Below are 9,590 nucleotides of genomic sequence, written 5' to 3'. Positions count from 1 at the left end.
CCTGATACCAATCCCAGAACATCCCTTCATGCTGGGGGTGATGCTGTACCGACATATCAGATCCATCCCAAGTCCTGTTCTTATAAAGAAATCCATTACCTGGACCTGAGAAAGCCACAGAGATATTTTGAAAGATACTGGGAGCACTCAGTCTGTTTACACAGCCATCACGGGGCAGGGAAATGTTCCTGCCGGTGCTGGTCGCTGAGTCTTCACATTCCAACTCAGAGGAACAAAACCTCTTAGCTCTGCACTTACCGGAGACAAACTTGAAGTTGTCTGGAGTCAGGCTCTGCAAAAATGTAATGATGCAGGAGAAATCAGGGGGACCAAAATAGCCAGCAAACACAGATGGTCTTGTGATGCAGGGTGCCCGGCCAGATCTCGGGGTGCTGCAGGATCTGGGTGACCCTGTCTGGGTCACTGAGGACGCACTTCCAAGAGTTGGCTCAGCCAGCCAAGTCCTCATTTTGCAAAATAACATAGGCACTTAGAAGACTGAATCATATCGAAAATTGGGGGGTATTTAAATATTTCTGGTGCACCTGTACCCATGATGAGGGCTCTTAATTCCTGTCCGACAAGCTCCTTTCCCCACTGGATGAAGACCTGGGAACGAGCTGCCTTGTGCCCCAGCAAGGTGATGGAGGCTCACCGTAAGCCTAAGGTGACTTGGACCCTTCCTCACTCCATCTCTGGGGCACAGCACTCTCCCAGCCCTGCAGATCACTTCCACCCCCCATGTACACTTCCTTGCCCCAACCTGAGGTTTTTCATGGGATTTAAGTGATGCGCTCTTTTTCATCAACCCACTCTGCAATGGCAACAAATTCAGCTCCTATTATATTTTCCGTCTGCTTTGAAACAGGGATTTGTTTTCGGTCTGGCATCATTTGTGGCAAGTCAGTGCAAGAAAAGTAACTTCCAAGGACAGGCCCTGTGGGTGGTGGGGGCTGTGGAGCAGCATCCCCAAAGTGGGACCTCCTTGTACTCCGTACGGCACGCATTTGCACGTGGTCATTGACGCAAAAGGGAATTTGCTTACAAGCAAATTACAAATTCTTTACAAGCTTAAGGACTTTGCAGAATCAGACCTAAATCCCAGCAGCAGCACAGCCCCAGCCCTGCCTTGGGAATGCATTTATTTTCCTTTTGGAGGCTGCAGAGCATCATGCCAGAGCTGTGCCTTCTCTGCCAGCAGCCGGCAGCCACTGGAAGCCTGGGCTGAGCCATCTCCTTGGTGCAGCTGGAGAGAAGATCTCCAAGCAGTACCTCCCCATGCCAATACTAAGCCACAGAAGGGCCTCTATGTTCTCTAAAAGCCTCTGACCAAAGAGAACCAAAGCACAGTGCAGTCTCCTATCTTTGAGCTGAAGCCAGCCCTGGCTGCAGCTAATGGGAATCTTCCCGTAAGGCTCTGCTTGCTCAGTGCTAGCCTTCTGCTGGGACCAGAACAGTGATTATTCTGATGAGTGGGTCATCTGTACAACATGAAAAGTTATAAACCCCGAGGAGAGATGGCTTTTTTTCATCCAAAATCAATTTTGTTTCTGGAATTGTTTGGTCTGGAGAAGAGGAGGCTCAGGGGAGACCTTATTGCTCTCTACGATTCTCTGAAAGGAGGTGGTGGTGGAGTGGGAGTCAGCCTCTTCTGCAATAGGGTGAGGTGGAACGGCCTCAAGCTGTGCAGGGGGAGGCCACTCCATACAGGTTGGATGTGAGCTGTTGGCTGCTCAGGGTGTGATGGGGTCGCCATCTTTGGAGGCATTCCAGAACAGCGGAGATGTGACTCTGAGGGTGGGCAGTGGGTACGGTGGGGGTGGGTTGGGGATCTCAGAGGACTTTTCCAACTTTAATGACTCTCTGATTCTATGATTCTATTTCACTTTTATGATGGGGTAGATTCCACATTCCTCTGCTGCCAACAGAGCCAAGTTTCACTGGTGCAGACAGACAACAGCTCTCCCCTAGGGACACTACGATATTGATCTCACACAGATTGAGCTCTGAGAACATTTATAGTTCAGTGAACAGCTAGTTGTTCTGTTTTGCACCTAAGGGACAACTGCACTGAGACCCTCGTGATACCAGGCATTGCAGGGTTATCCTCCAGACTCACGGTATCCCTTTTTGAGGGCTGGATGCTCATCTGCCTTGCTGCTGCATGTGTCCTACATACCCAGTGAGGCTGCGGGCAGCTGCTGATTGGGCTTCGCGTCTGAATATAGGAGTTTAATTTAATAGGCAGCTGTTGGAAAAACAAGCAAGAAAGCAACACAATAGGGCTTGATAAGCAGCCTCCAAACAAGCTCCGAGGAGGCAATTACAGGAAAATGGCCGAGCTGCTGCCATGTGGAGGCATGTCCAGGTGCTGGCTGTCCCACAGCTGGCAAACCCTGGCTATGTGTTCCACCACCAGCATTGTGTGGGTAGTGTGTGTACTGGAGGAGGTGGGTGGGCAGGGGTGGGCACTGGGAGAACAGGTAGGATATTAGGGAGGATTTCTTCTCGGAAAGAGTGATGATGTGGTGGCACAGCTGCCCAGGGAGGTGGTGGAGTCATCATCCCTGGTGGTGTTTGAGAACCATGAGCATGTGGCACTGAGGGATGCGGTCAGTGGGCATGGTGGGGGTGGGCTGAGGTTCAGCTTGGGGGTCTTAGAGCTCTCTTCAGCCTTAATGATTCTACAGTTCTCTGATTTTGTGCAGGAAAAAGGTGAATGCAGGAGCATAAGGACAGCTGTGCTGAGCTGGATATGGGGACCATCCCACCAGCATCCTGTCCATAGCATGCAGGATGAGTGAGCATCATGGTCCTTGAATGGTATGGGAAGAGTACAGGGATGTTTTCCAGTAAAATCTCCAGGGCTACTGCATGCCATGTGGACTTCCTTGGGCTTGTATTGCAGCATTGTACTGAATAGCCTGATCCAGTCACCTAGATGAAAAGTGTTCCCTCTCTTTGACTGTTAGCTCTGTGATGAGAACAGAGATCAGAACTGTTCATCTCATTCAAATCAAGAGCGTGTGTAGTCTTTTTTCCTCTTTTCTCATTAACTCCTTTGCTTTCTCGTCTGCTGCTGAGCAAAGAGTTCATTGCTTTCACTGGGTTGCCTATACCAAACCACAGGACCCCGTTGCCACAAGGTGCTGGTGACTCAGAGCACATTGTTATGAGCATGAGGATAGGACTGTTTCCCCCACAGCACATCACTCACATCTATCTCTGCTGAATGCCAGCTGCCATTTTCTCCCTGAGCGTCCCAAGGTGTCCCCAACATGAGTGGAGATGTGGAGCAGCACAGATCCTGCACAGATTTCCACTCTGCTCCCCTGGGTATCCCTTTACCTCTGTCTGTTCCTTATTGTTACTGTCCTTAATTTTTCATGCTCCTTACCCTCTCCAAGAGGGAGGGACAAAGGGTTTTGAAGGAGTCTTTATAAAATCCATGTGCATTATATCCATTTCCAGATCTCTGATGTCCTTCAGCTCTTCGTCTGCTTCCAAGGACTGCAACAGATTTTGTGAGCCATAATTTCCCTCTCCAAAAACTGTGCTGGCTCTTTCCCAACACACTCAGTTTACCCAGCCTTCTGGCACTACCATCAGACTTGCTGCTCCCGATAGCCCTCAACACCTTTCTCCCAGAACGCCCCTAGAATTGCTACCTCCCCTTCCTCCAGCACCAAGAGTTGGAGGTCAGAGAGCCCCAGCATGCTGCAACAAGCACATCAGTGTTAGTGCTTTGGGTTGTCCTGCGCAAAAGCAAGCTGCTGGTGGCAAAAGCATTTTGCTCCACACTTTAGTGGCAGCCCCTAATTATGCTCTTCCTGTAGATTCCCCCCGTTGGCCCTTCCTTTGTCTTAATGTCTATTAGGGCCCATGTGAAAGCAACCTCTGTAATCCCTCGTGGCCTTCAGATCTTCCCATTGGTCTGAAGGGTTGTTGCTGAGAAAAAAAATAATATGATATATAAATAGCTTGACTTCTTATCCAGAAAAGAAATATTTACTTAAGCTATAATGTTACACACTCTTAATTCAATCTTGAGTTTTGATCTGTACCAAAAGCAATAGCAAATCCCCTGGCATGAAGGCAGTGGGAATGCACAGCGTGGTCCTGCGGAGAGGTGATGCCAGTGCCATGCGCAGCCGTCAGGGAAACAGGAACCTTTGGAAAAGTGATTTATGACTTTCCAGCTGGCAGGCAGAGATTTGCACTGCTTGGGAGAATGTTGTCATGCACTGTGAAAGCAGCTGGGGTACGGATCTTGTGTGCCTGTCCTCACCTGTGTCACTGGCCTGGTGACGTTATCTGCAGTGCTCATCTGCTGGTGGGAAGGAGAAGGGATGGAATGGGGTGGGACAATATGGGATGGAACAGAATGGACTGGGATGGGATGGGATGGGATGGGATGGGATAGGATAGGATGGGATAGGATAGGATAGAATGGAATGGCATGGAATAAGATGAAATGGAGTGGAATAGGGTGGGATGGTATGGGATGGAACAGAATGTGATAGAATTGGATGAAATGGGATGGGATAGGATAGGATGGAATGGGATGAAATGAGATGGGATAGAACAGAATGGGATAGCATGGAATAGAGTAGGATGGTATGAGATGGAACAGAATGTAATAGAATTGGATGAAATGGGGTAGGGTGGAATGGGATGGGATGAGATAGGACAGAATGGGATAAAATGGGATGGAATAGAGCAGAACATCCCGTTGTGGGGACTGACTGTCCTCACAGTGAAGGCATTTCTCCTACCGGCCCTTCCGAGCCTCTCCCCGCTCAGCTTTCAGCCCCCCCCCCACGCACTACAACTCCCGGCGGCTCCGGGCCGGGGGGCGCGGCCACGTGACGTCATCGCGCGGGGAGGGGCGGGGCGGTGGAGCGGGGCGGGGCGGGGCGGCCGCGGCCCATTGTGGGCAGGGGCCGGGCGGGCTCCGCTCCGCGCAGCGCCGGCAGGTACCGGGTCCGGGTCCGCTCGGTGAGTGAGCCGCGCCGTGCCGTTCGGCGGGGATCGGGGTCGCTTTGTCCGTTCCGCGGGGATCGAGCCTCCCGCCTATCCCGGCCGTAACCTCCCCTCGAGGCACGCCGGCTGTGGGGTCCCGCGTCGGCGCTGCGGGGCTGCGGGCGGCGGAGCTCGGGCGGGGCCGCGGCGGTGGGAGCGGGGCGGGGGGCTGCGGGACGCGGCGCTGCCTTCTCCATGGCGACGCCGCCCCGTTCGGTTGGATGGAGCCCGGCGGGGGGCGAGCCCCTGCCTGCGGTGGGGGATGGGAGCGCTGGGGGTCCCTGCCCCGCTGTGCCCGGCAGTGACGGGGTAAAAACAGCCGCGTCGCGACGTGGGAGCGGGGATGTGGGGTGTCTCGTAGTGGGGATGGCCGTGTCGGAGGGCGGGGTGGGGCTTTGGGGCTCCGGCACCGGCCGTGCAGCAGCAGGTTGGCTCTGGCAGCGTCTTTATCGGGCGGAGGATCTGGGAGAATGGGGTCAGTGGTGCGGTGGATGACGATGCCCTCGGTGCCGTTCCCGTGGGACAGTCGGCTGCATCGGGTTCCACCCGTGGGAGCTGCGCTGCTCGCAGGCAGCTGTGCTGCCTCACACGCTCGTGTGGAAGGGGCTTTTTGCATCTCTTTTGCGTCAAGGTTAATTGAAGGCAAAGCCAAGCTGGAATCCTCTTGGCTAAAGCCGGGCAGCGTGTGCCTGCCCCAATGCTACGGGACGTAGAGGTGGGGGTGGGAGGGGGCCAGAACCCTGCTGAGTTCACCCAGGCCGGGTACTGCAGATCTCAGTGCCATGCTACCAGCCGGCTTCTTTCTGCTGCACGGATGAGGCTTTTTTCCCTCTCTAGAGGTTGGTCTTGATACTGCACGTAGAACTCAGCAGCGTTCCCTGCTGAGGCCACTTCTGTGAGCTGTGACACCGCTTCATTTTCTTCCCTCAGCCCAGCCATGGGCATCCTGAAGCACTTGGCGTCCCCTGTTTGGAGGGTCCTGCAGGCCCCTTTGCCATTGGCTTCCTTTCCCCACTGACATCCCCTTGGTTAATAAGTGACTCAGGTCCTTGGGGCCGGCACAGCGTGGCCTACAGCCTCCTGTGCACAGGGAGCAAGAGCCAAAGTCCGGGATTCCTGATGGAGCAAGGTGAGACCGCAAGGCGGCAGGAAACAGGGAGGTTTCCTCTTCTTCGTCCTCCTCTTCTTTCTCCTCATCCTCTTCCAGCTAGGTCACTGTGTGCAGCCCTGTGGTGCTTGAGGCTGGCTGCCTCACTGCCTGGCCTCCGCCCCGAGCTGGCAAACAAGATGGATGAGGTGTAAGAGTAGCACCGAATCTGCTGCCCTGGGCTGGAAGTGGAGTCGGACCAGTCCTGACCTGAGCCAGCGCCTTATCTGACCCTTTGTTTTTGGGAGGCAGCAGGAAGGGCTCTGTAGATGGGATGGCCGTTAGAACCGGGTCATGGTTATCTCCTCCTGCTTCTGTTCTTTGTTTTGGCTTCTTGCCCGTCTCCTCCTGAGCTGCGTCATGTATTCCTTTGTGGGTGTCATGTACCTGCTGTCCCCAGGTCCCCTCACTCCATTCTATGGTCTCCACACCTCTGTCGCTGGCACTGCTTCACTGCCAGCCTCAATGCCACTGAAGTCCAGTGCGAGGGGCAGGCTGCAGCGAGCCAGGCAAATGTCAGTGCAACGACGCCTTTAGCTAACCAGCAGCCACTAGTTTTCTTTTTAAAAGAGATGTTTTGGGGGGTCCCACCTGAACTAAGGCTGCCCTGGGAGGTGGTGAGATCGCTGTCGTTGGAGGCGCTCAGCGACCACAGTGATGTGGCACTGAGAGGCATGGTCAGTGGGCATGGTGGGGGTGAGCTTGGGGACCTCACGGTTCTTTTCCAACCTGAATAATTCTGTTATTCTGAGGGAGCAGCCCTTGCATTGACCCTGCTTGCTGGGTTTATAGTGGCACAAAAAGCAGCTTACCTACTGCATTTACAACCCAAAGGTAGCTGCTGGTGATGCAGGCGGACACACCACGTAGGGCGGGTGGTCTTCTGTGCCGATACGTGCCGAGCTGCTGCTGCACGGCTGCTTTTATCTCTGAAGTATTAATAAATGTGGCTCGCTATTTATATGGGTCTTTTTAAGAGCCTGGCGGGGCTGCCTGGAAGGCTCGCGCGGCACTGCAAGCATTCGGGGCTTTTTGTGCGTGCTTCAGCAGTAGATAAGCAAGGGCATCCAGCTGTCAGCTTTGGAGATTGCCAAAGCCTGCTCAACGGGATTTCTGCAGGCTTTTCTCACAAACGAGGATTTTGTTAGGTGCTTCAGTTTCTGACTCGATGCTGGTAATCAAATATCTCAACTTGGCTTCGGGAGGCTGCTGCAGATTGAGTGGTGAGGCTGTGCAGAGCAGGGCGAGCTTGTTGTGCTGTAATTGAGAGGGGCTTAACGTTGGTGCTTCAGCCTGCATTTTCTTTTTGTTTTAAATGCTTATCTTTCTATCAGCAATTCTTTAAAAAAGGGGCAAAAAATCTTTCATTTTGCTGCTGTCCTACTAAGCTTGCATCGAGCTGCTGGGACAGCTGTTCTGTTGCAAGCTGTGATAGCGGAGTGCTGTAAAATTCAAATTGTGTGGGTATTGATTTCTTTTTCCTCTCTTTGAGATAACAATATGTGTACTTTTCACCTCTGCACAAAGACAAACATCGGCGCTGTGCTGAGAAAGAGCAGATCTGAATGAAGACCTGAAGGTTAGAGAAGAATTACTGAGCGTCTGACCCTAACTTCTGCATTGGTTAAATCTATATGGCTTAGCGTGTAGATTACTTACTCTACATGCTTCCCATACTAGGGGATAGGAAAAACAACTAATGAAGGTTTGGAAAGCAGTTCCATGTGCCAGCAGTGGCTTTTTTGCATATTGCATGAGCTCTGCTCTGCACGTCAGCCCCAAATGACTTATTTCTTGCATTAAGTAGGAAGTTGGAAATAGAAAGTTTGTACCCTGCTGTGATTTACCCTTGTGTTTTTTGTTGTTTTTTTTTGTTGTTGTTGTTTTCCCCTGCTGCCCTCTCTCTGAGCCGGGCTGGGAAGGAAGCTGTGCTGGTGCTGCCTTACCCCTGTCCCACTGGGAGATGAGCTGTGCTCCGTCCCTCCTGTCCCTGTGCGTTGCAGCCTTTTGGAATATGTTGAAGAACCAGAAGTTCTGGGGTGGCGTGGAAAATGTCAGCTCAGTGAGTCATAAAACTTTCAAATCTTTGTGTGGCCTTTGAGGAAATAAAAAAAAAAAAACAAAAGCAAAGCAGGTGGGGATGAGGAGCAGCTTGACACCCCATAGCTACCTAGTTGGTTGAGTAGAGACTTTGGTGATGTGAGCTGACAGGGTTTGCTCTGTGAGCGGCGTGGCCTGAAAACCAGCCCCTGAAATTGCAGCAAAGCAAAATAATGCACGACATTACGAGTGCATTCCTGTTGGTGAAGCCAGGTGGAGTTGTCCTCTGCGATGCCCCATCCCATGTGAATCGCCCATCGCCATGCTTTGTTAATGCTTCCTCCATTGCTGGGCCCCCAGCCTCCGCCTTTTGTTTCCAATTTGCAAAATGGAAGAGCTGCGTGCTGCTGGGAGCACCTGCACCAGAAAGTCACTTCCTATATCAGCAAAGTGGATGGGGTGGCCCAACCTGGTGGTGCTCACAGGTGAGTCACTGTTGTGAGTCACTCGGTTACACATAAATTACTGCCTTTTGACTGAATTGCATTGATAATCAGTGCGAAACATTGCTGCTGGAGGTGGAGTGGCGTGGACCTTGCCACAGGTCTGTCACCGTGACAGAGCTGGTGGCAAGCATTAGTTAGCCCATCAGAGCTCAGTTCTGGTGCTCGTTTGTGTCTTCCTGAAGGCTGGCTTGGTTGGTTTGCTGCCATTTGGATGGTTTTAAGTTGTTCTGCAGCTCTCAGTCTGAACCCTTCCTAACTTGGTGCTGAGGACATACAGTAGTAGGGCTGAGAGTTGTTGGTTGGACGCATCTTCAGATCCCTGAGCCTGCCCTCGCCACGGCTGAGCGCCAGGGCTGTGCGTGTCTCCTGCAGGGCTCCTCGCTGTGCCAGACAAGTGGCTTCATGTTGCTCCTCCTGCATTCCTTCGGCGAGCGTTGCTCAGCTATGCACTCCCAGCTACGTGCTGCTCACCTGAATCACGTCTTCGTGTGTGTGCACAGCTTCACCACCCAAAAAGCCCAGGCTGTGCCTCTTTGGGCTGCTCTGGTCAAGTTCAGGCATTTTTACCAGAGGGTGAATGAAATAGTGCTCGAAGGGCATGGTGGGAGAGCAGCAGGAGTGCCTTGGTGCAGGGGCTGCTCCTGAGCTCTCAGGCTGACATCTTGCCATCAGATTCATCTGCAAGAGCTGGTCCAAGCCACCCATTCCCCAGGGCTTGGGATGTTCCAGACTGGGATTCCTTGTTCCTCATTGCACTGGCAAAGCCCCAGCTGGAAATTTGTCATGCAAAGCTCAAAACCCGTGTGTGTATGTACATGCATAGCGGTGACATGAAGAGAGCAGAAACACCCAATTAACTCCTTAGACGTATGCCC

The 9,590-nt window shown here is 52.7% G+C and overlaps 1 protein-coding gene across 3 annotated transcripts in view; it reads left to right on the top strand.

Moving 5' to 3' along the window:
• The first annotated feature begins 4,932 nt into the window (after positions 1–4,932).
• Positions 4,933–9,590, top strand: part of DAAM1 (dishevelled associated activator of morphogenesis 1) — an 82,651-nt gene continuing 77,993 nt past the window's right edge. The window contains exon 1 of one of the 3 annotated variants that reach the window (XM_042813594.1): positions 4,933–4,998. The gene's annotated coding sequence lies outside the window, so the exon portion shown is untranslated. Of the gene's footprint in view, positions 4,999–6,184; positions 8,232–9,590 lie in introns of those variants that run through there. The other 2 variants (XM_042813596.1, XM_042813595.1) reach the window with 2 other exon arrangements.

Source organism: Centrocercus urophasianus, unplaced genomic scaffold (genome assembly GCF_019232065.1).
Source record: "Centrocercus urophasianus isolate 14NV4802_14NV808 unplaced genomic scaffold, USGS_Curo_1.0 seq_14, whole genome shotgun sequence".
NCBI lineage: Eukaryota > Metazoa > Chordata > Aves > Galliformes > Phasianidae > Centrocercus > Centrocercus urophasianus.
The sequence above is the reverse complement of the archived record's forward strand: the minus strand, read 5'-3'. Positions and strand labels throughout refer to the sequence as shown.